Below are 16,591 nucleotides of genomic sequence, written 5' to 3'. Positions count from 1 at the left end.
TGAAGGTAACCTATGATTATGTGTTTTGACATCATACTGGAGCTTCGGTTTGAACTGCCTAGATATGTGATAGTTTAATTTTGTTTATTTAAATAATCAATTCCCTCTTCTTCTGCCTGATACAATGTATTCCATATACCAGATAAAGATTATAATAATAATTTGTACAAAAAAATACTCAAAAATTGGACCCATAGTCATATTTCATCCCTTGGGTCAAATGTTTCTGATGAACAAGGAACATTGAAAATAGTTTTTCCTGGCAGTCTCCATGGCAGCCTACGTGTGGGTTAACCACGCCTCCACTCCAAGGGTATAGGACCCCCCTCCCATAAATTTCAGCTCTCAGGTACAGCAGGTGTTCCTTTTTTGTCCTCCTCCTAGGACCTACAATTCTGATGTCTTACTTTGTCTGGCTTACCTCAGGATACTTTGGATGGTGTCTGCATGTCCAGGGCCCAGCCACGGACGGGTGAGTGACATTTAAAATCCCCCAGCTCTATGCGGTTGACTGAAGCTTGGCCGGCATACTCTGACAGGGTTTGAAGATTCTCATTACAGCTCTTCATGGCAGCGGTATTTGTAACTTATGTTTACTTTGTTTTTGTCTTTTTCTATCGCTGAGCGGCGTTTGTTTGTAGCCCCAATGGCGCTGGAACGCTTCCTGCGTTCCAGCAATCCTTCCTCTTCCTCCTCTGCTGTCTGCGGCCAATCGGTGGACGCTTCGTGGTCCCGCACATGCACAGTGCGTCGCAAACGAAGCCGAGGCTTGGTTCGCGCATGCGCACTAGCGATCGCGGCTGCATCACCGCTGACGTCATTCCGGCGGGGATTTAAACAGCTGTCAGTTCCCCTGTACTTTGGGAAGTACTGTGGGCATTGCGGCAGCTTCCTTGTGTCTCTGGATTCCTTGCTACAGGTATGTGCAATGGATGCCTGACTTGCAGAGGGGGGGGGGGATGGATTGTTGCTATCTTACACTATATCACTATATTGTCCTGGTGTCTGATATGTATTACCTTTCTTTATCAGTCTGGTTGTTTGGCCTGAAGTATGGATCCTGCGTCGCCGCCCTCCTGTGGCCAGCCCTCTCATAACAGGTGGGTGCTGGCATTTTCAGGGGGGGGGGGGCAGGGGAGGGCTAGCCGATCCCTGTTTCATGGCTAAATCCAGTGTCTCACCGACTTTCTCTTTTTACATCAGCTCTTCCAGGCCTGGTTTATCTCAAGAAAGAGACCCTGTCAGACCACGTGGGAGTTCATCCTCCAGATCAAAGCACCATGAATCTCTATCAGGGAGTAGGCAGCAGGGGAGACGCTCTAATTCCTCCTCCAGACACCATAAACAACGTCAGAGTCACCGCACACACCAGAGAGCTTGTTGGGGTTGTGGGGCACATGTCCCGGAGGACAAATCCCTATGTGAGCCATGTTTTGCTCAGGCAGCCGGTGAGAGGGAGCCCAAGGACCATAGACTGGAATCCCTGGTAAAGAGGATAGTGCAACAGTCCCTGAAAGAATGGGGTACGGTCCCAGCACCTGGTCCCACTACATCTAGTTCTCCAGCTGAAGCGCCGGAAGATCAAGGCCCCTCTCAACCGAGCATTACTTCTGCAAAATCATCTGACAGTGATTCGGAAGAAGAAGGGGCAGTAGGCGGCTTTGAGTTTGCCCTGGTTTCACCCCTGATCAGAGCCATTAAGGAAGCTCTAAAATGGGAGGATCCTGTGTCTCCCCAGAAAAAACTGAAAAAAAAGGACGAGCTAGCCCGAGTTGGCATTCCAGACTCCCTAGAGGCATTGATTTCATTGGCTATCCAGATAGATCGCCGGCTTCGTGAGCGCCGTGCGGAAAGGTCTGCCCAGCACCCACGCCCGTTCTGGATGATGCCGCGGTTCGCAACTCCGGCTCATGTCACCTCCACCAGGCCCATTCCGGCCAACCTGGCTCCTGCTAACTTCACACCAGATGCCCCAGAACCCATGCAGGTTGTCGTTATGCGGTCTACCCTAACCGCTGAAGAACGACACCGCCGGCAAAAGAATAACCTCTGCCTATACTGTGGTGAAGCCGGCCATTACGTACGTTCTTGCCCAGCAAAGTTACGTAAGTTTCTCTCCATCTCTCCTTCAAGTTATCCAGCATCCGCTGCCAGTGCTACTCACTTAGCGCTCCCTGTTTCGTTTCAACTCCCGGGAGGTACAATACCAGTCACCGCAATTATTGATTCTGGAGCGTGCAGCTGTTTCATTGATCTCACGTTCGCCATCCAACAACACATCCCTCTTCAAACCAAGACTCAAGGACTTTCCATTTTTCTTGCAGATGGGTCTCATATTAAGTCTGGACCTGTGACTCAGGAGACCCCTCCACTTCCTATGGTCACTTCTTCAGGTCACAAAGAGCTACTCAGCCTGGATGCTATTGCTTCCCCTTTATTTCCGGTTATCCTGGGATTGCCGTGGCTGCAGGCCCACAACCCGCAAATCGATTGGATGACAAGAACGATCAAATTTCAGTCTGATTACTGCATAAACTCCTGTTTACCGGTCTCTCTCAGCCCTGCCAGTACCCTGCTCTGTTTGGACTCTGACACAGATCTGCTTTCTGCTGTGCCTAAGCCTTATCATGGCTACCTGGACGTTTTTAGTAAACGGGGGGCCGAGACCCTTCCTCCTCATCGCACATACGACTGCCCGATCGAGTTACTTCCTGGGGCCGGGATTCCATTCGGTCGTATCTTCCCTTTGTCAGAACGGGAATTGGAGGCTCTGAAAGAATACGTGGATGAAAATCTAAAGAAGGGGTTCATTCGTCCATCGACATCCCCAGCAGGGGCAGGAATCTTCTTCGTGGAAAAAAAGGACCACTCTCTCCGCCCCTGTGTGGACTATCGGGAACTAAATAAGATCACGGTCAAGAACCGTTACCCTCTTCCCCTGATACCAGAACTTTTCCAAAGACTGAGGTCAGCCTCCATTTTCACTAAGTTAGACTTACGTGGGGCCTATAATTTGGTCCGTATTCGTGAGGGGGATGAGTGGAAAACAGCGTTTCGCACCAGGTTTGGGCATTTTGAATATCTGGTGATGCCCTTCGGCCTGTGCAACGCCCCAGCAACCTTTCAACATTTTGTAAATGATATTTTCAGAGACTGGTTAGATATCTTTGTTATTGTCTACCTGGACGATATCTTGATTTTCTCTGCATCCCTGGATCAACATCGGGGACATGTCAAAAATGTCCTCGGCAGACTCCGCTAACACGGATTATATGCCAAGCCGGAGAAGTGCGAATTTGAACGCCAGAGTATTCAGTTCCTAGGTCTCATAATTTCCACTGAAGGAATTAAGATGGATCCCCAAAAGGTCTCAGCCATCTTGGACTGGCCACCCCCGTCAGACAAGAAGGGGGTCCAGCGCTTCGTAGGTTTTGCCAACTTTTACAGGAGATTTATTAAGGGATTCTCTGACATCATTTCCCCCATTACACAGCTCACGAAGCAGAATACCCGGTTCAATTGGCCTCCTGAAGCCCAGACTGCCTTTCTAACCTTGAAAAGGCTCTTTACAACTGCTCCCATCCTGAGTCACCCGAATCCGGCCCTTCCTTACCTTCTTGAAGTAGATGCATCAGAAGTGGCCGTGGGGGCAGTTATTTCGCAAAGGCAGGGTACTAAAGATCTCATACATCCTATAGCCTTCTTCTCTCGTAAACTTTCCCCAGCAGAAAGGAACTATGACGTTGGCGATCGAGAACTTCTGGCCATTAAGGCTGCCCTTGAGGAGTGGAGGTACTTGTTGGAAGGGGCAACGCATCCTATCCTCATCTTCACAGATCACAAGAATCTTGAGTATTTAAGAGCTGCTAAACGGCTGAGGCCACGTCAGGCACGTTGGGCATTGTTTTTCTCAAGATTTTCCTTCCATATTACCTACCGGCCGGGATCTAAAAATGTCAAGCCAGATGCGCTCTCCCGCATGTTTGATGATCCAAAGGAAGTGCCAGTACCCGACACCATCCTGTCCGCAGGTAATTTTTTGTTATTACAGACCAACCTGATGGCCCAAATAAAGCAAGCTTCTGCAAAGAATCTCTGTCTCCCTGAGGTGTCCCTGGTACCCAGAGATGGGTTATTATGGCTTGAAGACAAGATCTTTGTCCCTGAAGAGGTCCGAGTGACGGTTTTAGGGTTATGCCATGACCACCCTCTGGCGGGCCATTTTGGTACTCATAAGACCCTGGATCTATTACAACGAACATTTTGGTGGCCAGATCTGGAACAGAGTTGCAGGGAGTACGTGAAGTCTTGTACCGTCTGTACCCGGAGCAAGTCTGTAAGAAACAAGGCGTGGGGCCTGCTCAGGCCACTACCAGTCCCTGACAGGCCTTGGAAGATGGTCGCCATGGACTTCATAGTGGAGCTTCCCCCCTCAGAGGGCTGTTCCGCCATTTTTGTGGTCGTTGATCGTCTATCTAAGATGGCCCATTTCTTGCCACTCAGGAATACGCCCACGGCCAAGGAGACTGCAGAAGTTTTTATTAAAGAGATCGTTAGGCTTCATGGGGTTCCTGCAAATATTGTTTCAGATAGAGGGGTCCAGTTTACCTCCCGCTTCTGGAAAGCCTTGTGCGACGCGTTGAAGATTGAGCTGTCCTTATCTTCTGCCTACCATCCTCAGACTAATGGACAAACCGAAAGGACAAACCAGACGTTGGAACAGTATATCCGTTGTTTCACCACATTTGTCCAGGATGACTGGGTGGCCCTACTACCATTGGCAGAGTTTGCATACAACAATGCTAAACATTCTGCTACAGGGCAAGCTCCATTCTTCGCAAACTACGGTTTCCATCCGTCCTTCTTACCGGACGTTCCCGCTGAACCCACAGTTCCAGCAGTACAGGATATCATTAGCTTCCTCAACCGCAATTGTAAACTGCTGCAGGATGCTATAATAAGGGCACAAGCAGCCTCTAAAAAGATTTTTGACAGGAAGAGGAGAGGGGAACTAATCCTTCAACCAGGTGACCAGGTATGGCTATCTACATGCAACCTCCGCCTAGCCTGTCCCTCAAAGAAATTGGCACCCAAGTTTATTGGACCCTTCCCGGTCAAGAGGAAACTCAACGAGGTCTCATATGAATTACACTTACCTGATTCTCTTAGAATTCATCCGGTGTTTCATGTCTCCTTGTTAAAACCTACAGTCCCTAACTCCTTCCCGGGCAGAAGCTCGGAACCACCCGAACCTGTGATTGTCGATGGGGAGGAAGAATATGAGGTGGAAGCTATTTTGGATTGCAGGAGGAGGAGAGGTCAATTACAGTTTCTCATAAAGTGGAAAGGTTACGGTCTGGAAGAAAATTCCTGGGAACCGGAACGGAATATCCATGCTAAAGAACTGATCTATGCTTTCTTTCGCAGTCACCCACAAAAGAAAAACCTATTGGGCACCCGGAGGTTGCCCTTAAGGGGGGGGCAATGTTAGGAACACTCCCTGTGTACACTGAAGTGCTGTCATGAATCTGCCAGTTAAGAGTTAACTTAGTGCAGACTAATTGCACTAATTGGCAAAAGGCTGGCCTATTTAAACACCACAGCAGCACTGAGCCATTGCTGTCTTGTCTGCAGCTTTACCTGTACTTCCTGATCCTGAACCTGCTGTTTCCTGTTGACTTCCTGATCGACCTCCCGGCTTGTCCACTACTTCGTCTGCTTGCTGCCCGCCCTGACCTTGGCTCGTTCCTGTGACCACTCTCCTGCCTTATCCTTGTCGGCTTATCTGCTTCTGATTCTGGACGTGTTCACCTCCTGGTGGGGCAACCCTGGGGACCGCGACCTGGTGTTAGCTTGCAGCGCAGTCTATCCCCACCACCAGGGGCTCTAGTGAAAACCAGCTAGCACTTAGACTCCGCACCTCAGACTAGCCCGTGTCTACCACCAGTGTGACCCGTCCGTGTTCCTGTTGTACCAGATCCCACGAGGCTACCTCTGCACGTCAGGCTCAGCCACCAGCACCATTACAATCCCCTTCGAGGGTACTTCCCTTTTCGGAAATAAATTGGACAGCGCCATTGCAAAGGCCACTGGCGGAAAGTCGGGTTTCCTTCCGCAAAATAAAAGTCTATTTGACCAGAGGAAGCCTCAACCTAGGAGGCAATACACTGAGAGGTCAAGAGATGCCCGCTCTTACAAATCTACTAGAGACTTTCGGAGAAATTGGAGGGGAGGCCAATCTTCTTCTCGAAGATCATCCAAGAATCCAGCTCCTGCTGGACAAGAATCCCGTTCAGACATGCCAGGTGGGGGCACATCTTCTCCATTTTCAGCGTGTCTGGACGGCCTCAATCACGGACTTTTGGACCGTCACTTGCCCTGTCAAGTAGAGAGAAGAGAAGTCTTGCTCGCTTATGTAGATGCTTTGGTGGCTCAAGGAGCAGTAGTTCCGGTTCCAGAGCAGGAAAAATTTCAAGGTGTTTACTCACCCCTCTTTTTGGTCCAGAAGAAGAACGGAGCTTGGAGGCCCGTTATAGACCTCATATACCTGAACAGGTTCATAAAGAACGAAAAATTCAAAATGGAAACACTCTCCACCATTCAGAAGGCAGTGCTGCCAGAGGACTGGCTCGCCTCAATAGATCTAAAAGATGCGTACTTTCATGTACCTGTGGCAGTCGACTTTCACAAATATCTCTGCTTCTGCGTTCTGAACCGATATCTTCAATTCATTTGTCTACCTTTCGGCCTCTCTACCTCGCCCAGAGTGTTCTCCAAAGTTCTCCTGGCTGTAGTGGCCCTCATAAGGTTAAAAGGAATATGTCTACACCATTACCTAGACCAGGAGTTCCCAAACTGTGGGTCGGGACCCACTGGTGGGTCGTGAGCTGCATTTGATTGGGTCGCGCTGAGCCAGAAATCACTGAGAGCGGGCCCGCCTAAATTGTGCTGTGCGGGCCTGTGCAAATTACAGAGAGCCAAAGCAATCAATTTGCGATGGAATCAGGACCTCGTCTACGCAGTTTACGGAGGCTGGTCTGCATTTCCCATGAGGAGGATACTTGCATCAGTGAGTACGTATGTGGGCTGTTATGTAGGTTGTAGGATATGTTTATGGGGTGCAGAGCCAGCTCCTCGGTCCGGCTGGCAGGAGCGGGGGTGGCTTGACTGGCAGCGGGATTCTCTCAGCTATAGCAGGCAGAGAGGGCAGCCTCGGTGTCATAGGAGGACCAGGTGGCCCGGCGGTGTCAAGAGTTCATGGCAGCTTCTATTTTTAATTTAACATCCCCCTCCCTTTAAAATATGCATTATTATTATTATTTGCATTTCTATAGTGCCAACAAATTCTGTAGCACTTTACAATATTCAATAACAAGCAAGTGGGTAACGAAAAATAACTGTTTGCAGAAGTGGGTCTCGGCCCAAAAAAGTTTGGGAAGCCCTGACCTAGACGATCTTCTGCTGTTGTCTCAAGACAAAGATCAGTTATTGGCACACAGAGATTAGGTCATATTGACCCTCAAGGAATTTGGCTGGCTGTTGAACTTACAAAAGAGCCAGCTGGAGCCCACTCAGCGCCTAGTATATCTCGGGGCGCAATTCAACACCATTGAAAATTCAATCTCTCTCCTGTTGGAGAAGATACCGGTGGTGCGTGAGAGAATCCTTCCAGCCCTTTCTTCCTCCCGGATGAAAGCCTCTCAGTGCCTCAAAATCATTGGCACCATGGTGTCCACGGCTCCGATGGTCAAATGGGCTCTTTGGCGTATGAGACCTTTCCAGAAAGGGTTCCTACAACAGTGGAACCTGGAAGAAGGGGAGCAATACATTCACATCTCCTCCAGCATGAGATTCAGTCTTCTTTGGTGGCTCCAACGCAAGAATCTGCTCAACTGCCACTCTGGAACTCTGGTTCCAGTCTCATGGACCATAATCACAACAGACGCCAGCAACTCAGGTTGGGGGGCTCATTGTCTGTCGGAAATGGCCCAAGGAAAATGGTCTTCTCAGAGACACATGCCAGTCTCCAATATACTGTAGCTCCGGGCAGCATATCAGGCTCTTCGATCCTTTCAACACCTGGTTGAAGGGAAATCGGTCATGATTCGGATGGACAACACCACGGCAGTGTCTTATGTGAAGAGACAAGGTGGAACACGGAGTCTCTCTCTACTATGAGAATTAAACCCAATTATGACTTGGGCTCAGGCTCATCTAGTCGATATCTCAGCAGTCTACATTCCAGGTCCTCAGAATGTTCAAGCAGATTTCCTGTCCAGGATCCAGTTGAACCACAACGAGTGGTCTCTCCATGTGGAGTCGTTCAAATGGATCCTGTCATTGGGAGTGTCTCCCGAAGTCGACCTGTTCGCCTCTCCTTGCAACCACAAGTTGGAGAAGTATGTCACGAGAGGCAGGTGCCATCAGGCCTACGGGACGGATGCGCTAACCGACAGGTGGGAGTTCAACAAGGCATATGCCTTTCCTCCGGTACCCATCATTCTCAAATTCCTACAGAGTCTTCAAACGGGAGATGTAGAGATAGTGATGGTGGCACCTTTCTGGCCGAACAGGCCATGGTTTCCACTACTCCTACAGCTAAGTTACCGGGACCCGGTCCCTCTTCCCCTCGGACCAGACATGCTCCTACAGGGAACATAAGTACACCCCTGTCCTGCAATACTCTGGTTGACAGTCTGGTTCTTGAGAGGGAAAGGTTGGAATCGCTTGGCTGCCCACCAACAGCCATTTCCACCTTAATGAATGCTAGACGACCAAGTACAAATAAGGTATACTGCAGAATCTGGTCAAGATTCATGAAGTCTGCATATCCAGAAGGTATGAATACCTCAGTTCCTGGGATTCAAGAAATACTACGATTTCTTCAGTCCGGCTTAGATATGCCCCTTTCAGTAGCAACTCTAAGAGTCCAAGTATCAGCATTATCTGCCTTCTCTGGGATCATGTGGGCTCAACACCCACTTATTCAACAGTTCTTTAAAGGAGCAGCTAGGCTCAAACCTCAAAGAAAACCTAGGTTTCCAAAATGGGACCTTCCTCTTGTCCTGAATGCCTTCTCAAAAACGGCCATAGAGTCTTCTTCTTCTATCAAGGACCTGACCATCCGGACTGTCTTCCTGGTAGCCATCACTTCGGCTAAAAGGGTCTCTGAAATAAGTTCCCTCGGCTATAGAGAACCATTCCTGACTTTCTTTCCAGATTGGGTAGTGCTGATACCCATGCTGAATTCAAATCCGAAAGTCACCTCGGCTTTTCACCAGAACCAGGAGATCGTCCTGCCTACTTTTTGGTCTTCTGATGAGTCTAATCCTCATCCGTTGGATATAGGAGAGTCCTTAAAAGTTTATCTTCAAGCAACTGCACCATTCAGGCAGTCTGACAACCTCTTTATCCTGTTCTGGGGGAAGAACAGATGTAAACGTGCTTCATCCAGAACTATTGCATCATGGATAGTGGCGGCTATCCAACAGGCCTATAGAGCAGAGGGTTTGGCTCCTCCAGAGGCGGTGACGGCGCACTCTACAAGGAGTATTTCTATGTCCTGGGCGGCCTCGCGACACGTGGCTCCAGATGTGATTTGCAGAGCAGCTTCATGGTCTTCGGGCAATACTTTTATGACCCACTATTGTGTGGAGCCTGCTTCTTTGTCTTCAGTTAATTTTGGTTTAACTGTTTTGTCTGCGAATAGCATGAATTAAAGTTTCTTTGCTAAAGCATTCCCACCCGTGTGGCGTGAGCTAGTTATTTCCCACACGTAGGCTGCCATGGAGACTGCCAGGAAAACTGAAAATTTCTATCAAATACTTACCGTAATTTTCCTTTCCTGATAGTCTCCATGGCAGCCGGAGTTCCCACCCTCTCGTCTTGGATTCGGCTAAGATATGGAACACCTGCTGTACCTGAGAGCTGAAATTTATGGTAGGGGGGTCCTATACCCTTGGAGTGGAGGCAGGGTTAACCCACACGTAGGCTGCCATGGAGACTATCGGGAAAGGAAAATTACGGTAAGTATTTGATAGGAATTTTCCGTTTTTCCAACAAAATAAAAAATGCAGCGAAAAATAATATAACATTATTATTCTCCAAATTAAATTTATAGAAATTTCAAAATAGAAAACATACACTTTAAATGTAAAATGGATAAGCAGCATTTGCTTTAGGTGAACAGGAAAATACTCCATTGCTGTGTGGTTGTGCCTGTACTGCAAGGGTTACATGCCCTTTTAGGTCTAGGGGGCCACAAAAAGCAGTATTACTTACCCATACTTATCTCAGTAGCCAGCATTTTCCTCTTCACCCCTATGCTGCAGCAGTGGACTGTCCCTTGGCATCCTTACATCCAGTGCAGGGTTATATGTGCTGCATCTAACTTGATGACATCAGATGACCTGAAAATGCTGGAGCATAGAAGAGAAGAGACTGTGGGGACCAGTTTTGCAGCCTGGAGGGAGCATGTGAGAGCAGGATATTGGGTAAATAAAACATTTTGATGTTGGCTTCTTGAACTAAATGAGCATTTAACCCTTGCAGTGTGGGGGCAGCCCCTCTGCATGGGAGCATTTTTCCTTTCCCAGACGTTCAATTTTAAACATAGTCACTCTACTTCATACACCCAGGCATAAATACTGTCAGAATTATAATGAATGACTATGACGATCTTTTCTTTATGGTCCACTCAGTTCAGTATTCTCAGCTCTCCTGTGTACCAACAAAAAGGAGGGCACTTAACAATGGCTTAACAATGGTGCAACAGAACCAGTACTATCAATTGTTTGGTGATTTTCATGTTGTGAATGTTTAGATGGAGAGATCATTAAATTTGACTGGATGACAATAATGTTACCAAGAAATTTTTACTATCTAAGCCAAGAGGAAGGTGGCAAAAAAGACACCACAAGGATGTAGAAGCTGGGAAACAGCCGCTTACAACGGAATGGCAGAAGCTCTTGAAAAACATCAAAGGTCATCCTAGGTTTTAAGCCATAGACGGATCTAAATATGTCCAGTTCAGCAGGACCTAGACAAATTTCGATCCCTATATAAGGGCAGGCCGGTTGTACTGAAATCGATCCATCCATTGACTTTAGTACAATCAGCCTGTCTGTTTTTTTTTTTTTACCCAATCTCTGTCAGCGGCTATATCTGTCAGCAGTGATGATTGTATTCTGCCGGAGGGGAAGGCACCCCGCACTCCCTGCCAGCAGAACACAATAATACCTCAGGAAGGATTATTCCATCAATAACAATGACTGTGTTAATGGGGGAATCAAGCAACTTTCTTTCCTTCAACCTGTGGTTGAGGGAAAGTAAATTGCATAGTGTATGGCCTGCCTCAGTCTTTTAACAGCCTCTGGAGTTCATTGTGTTATTTTTTACCCTGATAAACCAGTCATCTGGAAATCATAGGTCCTCGGTTAACCAAAACCTGATTACTCTGGAGATCATGCAGTGAGATACTACATTAGGTCCTGAGTTAAAGACAAGAACATTATTTTTCCAGAATATTTCAGGATATTGGGGTTGATTTACTATAGGCAAATAGGCTGTTCACTTTGTAGGCCAGTGCAGTCTACTTTCTTCACTGCAGGTAGTGCTCTTCTTCAGTGGCACTGCACTTGGAGAGGAAGTCAGGAGGAACATGGTTCCTCGATGGTTTCCTGGGTCACTGGGGAAGCTATCCCATTGGATACTGCTGTCCCATGTGACTCTAGCAGCCATCTTGGATCTTTTTAAGGTCCTGTTTCCCAGGTTTGGCGTGCATTTTGTGAGTTGGTATAGACAGGTACTCCGCCTGGTAGGGACAGAACTAGCGCCAGGAAAAGGTTCCTGAGGGGAAGGAAAAGCGTAGGGCTTGCGACTTCTCTGAACATCGGCCTGCTTGGGCACAAGACAGCCAGGCCGCATTCTACCACTCTCTACAGGCGCTGTCAGTTCAGTTGACTCCTGCTCTCTAGTCTACATGTTGATGGAACTGGGAGTATGAGTGAGGCTGGGCTGCCTTCCTACCAGATTATTTGTGAACTGTCTCTGCTTTATTTCAATACAAGTTCTTCATTGTACTGGGACTGACTGTGTTATTGCTGCTGCACTCCACCTACAACTTTGCAAGGGATGTTACACTTTTAAAGGGAATGTTCCTCAGAGATTAGTGAACGAGGTGAAGCTGTGCTAACTTCCATCAGCCCATCATGTGCAAACATGAATGCTGTTTTTATTTTTTCTTGCATGTGATTGGGTATTCTTTGCAAATGGAAATTTCATCTCATTCCCTAAGCTTTTGGGAAAATTCCCTTGCAAAGTGCAAATTTATTTGCAAAGGGAAAAGTCCATTTACCCTTAGTTAGGAAGTGGTAAAAACTGCCATAAAAGGACAATACAATTCAGAGTAACCCCAAAAATACTGTACTCTTGTCTAAAAATGCCAATTGCATGAAAAAGTTTTCCAGATAGATATAAAGCCTTGTTAATCTCCAAATCTTTGATTTGTTCTGATAACCTCAGTAAGAATTGAACGAGCTGGGAACAAAAATCACATATATCTGCAACTACTGTATAGGTTGTGGGAGATAGGAGATAAAAACCAGCCATTTGCTGAACTCCATATATAAATATACCAAGTAGAGAGCATTCCCAGGCACCTACTAGGCTTGTGGACAGCTTATTCAAAAGTCATTATATGGAAATAATGAGAAAAATGCACAAAGCAGTGTCTAGCTTTTAGAACTATTTGTTAAGTGTGGAGGAAAGAATCATATTGCAAAATGTAGCGGGGCCAAAATTGCTATGGTGAAAAAAAATAAACGATGAGGGAAGTAGACTACCCGTCGTCTGTTGCTATTTTAAAAACAACACATAACTGCATACAGAACCAGGAGAGACATGGACTAAAACAGTACCATTAATGGGGTGTCTGGTTCAGCAAAGGGCATGGGCTTAGTAAAAGATCCAGTAGATGAAGTAGTAGTTGTAAATTATAAACCCTTACAGGTCTTTGTAAGTGGTTCTCATTCATCCAGATCATTGTATAGCTAGTGGAAGTTAGTAATATTTACCCTGACTTCTTTTGTAATATTGAAGACATTTTACTACTCCTCTGTGGCATCCTCAGTTCTAATGTTGGGGAATGTTGGGGACATAACCCAGCATTTAAAGCCATACAAGCAACGCATTTATCTTGACCCAGTCACCATAGTGTCATGAAATGAATCAAGGCAGACGCTGATTGTCCAAGATACCACCATGTTCACCTCTATCATGTTCCTGGACAATCAACATCTGCCTTGACATCTTTATTGACAGCATGGTGATTGGTAGTGTAACTGAGTTATCTGTATGAACAAAATTCTGAGATATGTTTGTGGCACTCATCAGAACTAAAGACCCCACTTAAATAAGTGATGAAATGTTTTAAATATTGCAGAACAAGTCCAATTAAATATGACTAACTACTACTAGCTATTCAAAGTACTTTCTCCTTTTGGTTATATGCGTATACTCCACAGGGACCTTTGCACTCTAGTGAAGACACTTGGTGAAATACTTTATGTTGCAAATGTATTATGTATAACCCCTTGGAAATGTTTTGGTATAACATATGGCTGATCCTGTTTTTACTGTTTTCTTCTAAAGGAAGATACGATCGACAAGCAACACAGATTATATACATATATTTAAACTGCTCAAAAAAATTAAAAGAACACTTTTTAATCAGAGTAAAGCATCAAGTCAATTAAACTCCTGGGATATTGATATGGTCAGTTGGGTAGCAGAGGGGGTTGTTTATCAGTTTCAGCTGCTTTGGTGTTAATGAAATTAACATCAGGTGCACTAGATGGGCAATAATGAAAAGACATCCAAAAAAGGAATTGTTTTACAGATGGAGGCCACTGATATTTCTTTTCTGGCTGTTTTTCACTAGTTTTGCATTTGGCTAGGGTCAGTGTCATTATTGGTAACATGAGGCAGTACCTGGACCCTATAGAGGTTACTCACGCAGTCCAACTCATCCAGGATAGCACATCAATACGTGCCATTGGCAGAAGGTTTGCTGTGTCCCCGAACACAGTCTCAAGAGCATGGAGTAGATTCCAGGAGACAGACAGTTAACCTAGGAGAACTGGACAGGGCCGTAAAAAGGTCCTTAACTCATCAGCAGGATCGGTATCTGCTCCTTTATGCAAAGAGGGCCAGAATGAGCACTGCCAGAGCCCTACAAAATTACCTCCAGCACGCCACTGGTGTGAATATCTCTGACCAAACTATCAGAAACAGACTTCATGAGGGTGGCCTGAGGCCACAACATCCTCTAGTGGGCCCTGTGCTCACTGCTCCGCATCGTGGAGCTCGATTGCCATTTGCCATTAAACGCCAGAATTGGCAAGTCGGCCACTGGCACCCTGTGCTTTTCAAAGATGAGAGCAGGTTTAGCCTGAGCACATGTGACAGTTGTGAAATGGTCTGGAGAAGCCATGAAAAATATTATACTGCCTGTAACATCATTCAGCATGACAGGTTTGGTGGAGGGTCAGTAATGGTCTGGGGAGGCATATCCATTGAGGGACGCACAGACCTCTACATGCTAGACAGTGGCACCCTGACTGCATTAGGAATCGGGATGGAATCCGTGGACCCATTGTCAGACCCTATGCTGGTGCAGTGGGTTCTGGGTTCCTCCTGGTGCACAACAATGCGAGAGTAGTTCCAGACAGTTTCTGAAGGAATTGAGTTGATACCATTGAATGGCCCCCATGCTCGCATGGCCTAAATACAAAAGAACACCTCTGGGACATTATGTTTCGGTCCATCCGAAGCCGCCAGGTTGCACCTCAGTCTGTTCAGGAGCTCAGTGATTCTCTGGTCCAGAAGTGGAAGGAAATACCCAAGGATACCATCTGTCTCATTAGGAACATGCCCTGCCGTTGTCAGGCATGCATTCAAAAACGTGGGGGCCATACAAACTACTAAGTACCATCTTGAGTTGCTGCAATAAAATATCAGCAAAATGGACTAACCTGATGCCTTATTTTTTTCCCTATAATTTTCAGGGTGTCTTTGAATTCAGCCCTCTGTAGGTTTATCATTTTCTTTCTCATCACATTACGGAGTCCATATCAGTATAGATATCCAGCATGATATTTTTCCCCATTGAGATCTAATGTGTTTTCAAAGTGTTCCTTTAATTTTTTGAGCAGTATATATATATATATATATATATTTATTTATATATAAGCAGATCTAAAGTCTAGTTTACAGTAGGTGCTGATTCCTTCCCATTGCTGCTGGCTGGGTAAAGACTATAAAAGTGCTGAAATATTTACATATAACCAAGTTTAGGTCCCTCTGGGGACAAGTGGTTTGCTTCTTCCTGGCCACTTCCTTTTTGTGGACGTGGCTAACATTGAGATCTTTATCAAGCCAATGCACTGACTGTCTTTGCTCAGTTCATCTGAAACTGGTAAGATTGGGAGGCTATTATCCAAAGTCTATAGATTGGACTGAATAGTTACTGAACTATACATATGTAGCACAGACCCCAGACTGGGCTGGCTGTATTATCCAAGGTTCCATTCCCTGTAAAGCATATGACAGACAGGCATACAGCACTTCACAGTCACTTAACTCAGAAAGCAGGCAGTACATGTCTTTTTGTGGTTCATTTGCTGGTATAACTTGGATAGTGTGCGGGTATGCCTTGTTAGTTGGAGCTGGGCCCCAGGTGACCTTTTTCTAAGCTGCCTTCTCCCATAGGAACAAGGACCCTGCTGTATCAGGCCTCAGCCAATTTATACCCACCTCAGCCCCCTACTGGCAACTTTTCCTGCCAGGGATTGACTGAGGCAGTATGAAGTGTGAGTCCATCTCTTCCAAACACTAAATTCTGGAGCCTTCCAAAAATTAGGGGAAAGTAGTTGGGCCAGAACAAGCAGAACCCAGAACAGCCAAAAGCAATTGAACACTACTCCACTGCTACAGAGGAGCCAAAAACAAAATTTGCCTGAACTATAAGGGCATGCACACTGGACGTTTTTACAGCTGCTGTTTTTGGTGTCAGACTTTTTTTTAATGCAACCAGTAAACTCCCCAGCATGTTATCCTATGTGTCCATGCACACAAAGGCTGTTATCAGCAGTTTTTGGCAGGGGTGTTTTCTGACTGTAAAAAATAAGCCCAGAACTAGTGGGTTTTGGGAGGAGTTTTTCAGCTGTAAAAATGATCTAACTCTGATAAAAGCTTAAAAACACTGACAAACGTGGCTATTCTGCATTTATCAATCTTTTTGAGCCATAAGCTTTTGTGGGAGTATAGTTTTGCTAAAAATAAAAGCTAAAAAACGCTACAGCTGAAAAAAGCTAAAAAAGGCTGAAAAACGCTACTGCAAAATAGCTGAAAAACTTCTTCTACAGCTAAAGCTTTCTACTGGCGTTTTGATAACGTCCAGTGTGCATGAGGCCTTAGCATCCTAGTTAGAAGTGTGCTACACATATATTTGTCTAGTCTTGTTTTACTGTATTTTTAGATATAGCTAATTTAGTCCATTAAAGTACAGCTTTACCTTAAAGGGATTGTAAAG

This window comes from Pelophylax lessonae (genome assembly GCF_965119305.1).
Source record: "Pelophylax lessonae genome assembly, chromosome: 12".
NCBI lineage: Eukaryota > Metazoa > Chordata > Amphibia > Anura > Ranidae > Pelophylax > Pelophylax lessonae.
Note: the sequence above shows the minus strand (reverse complement) of the source record.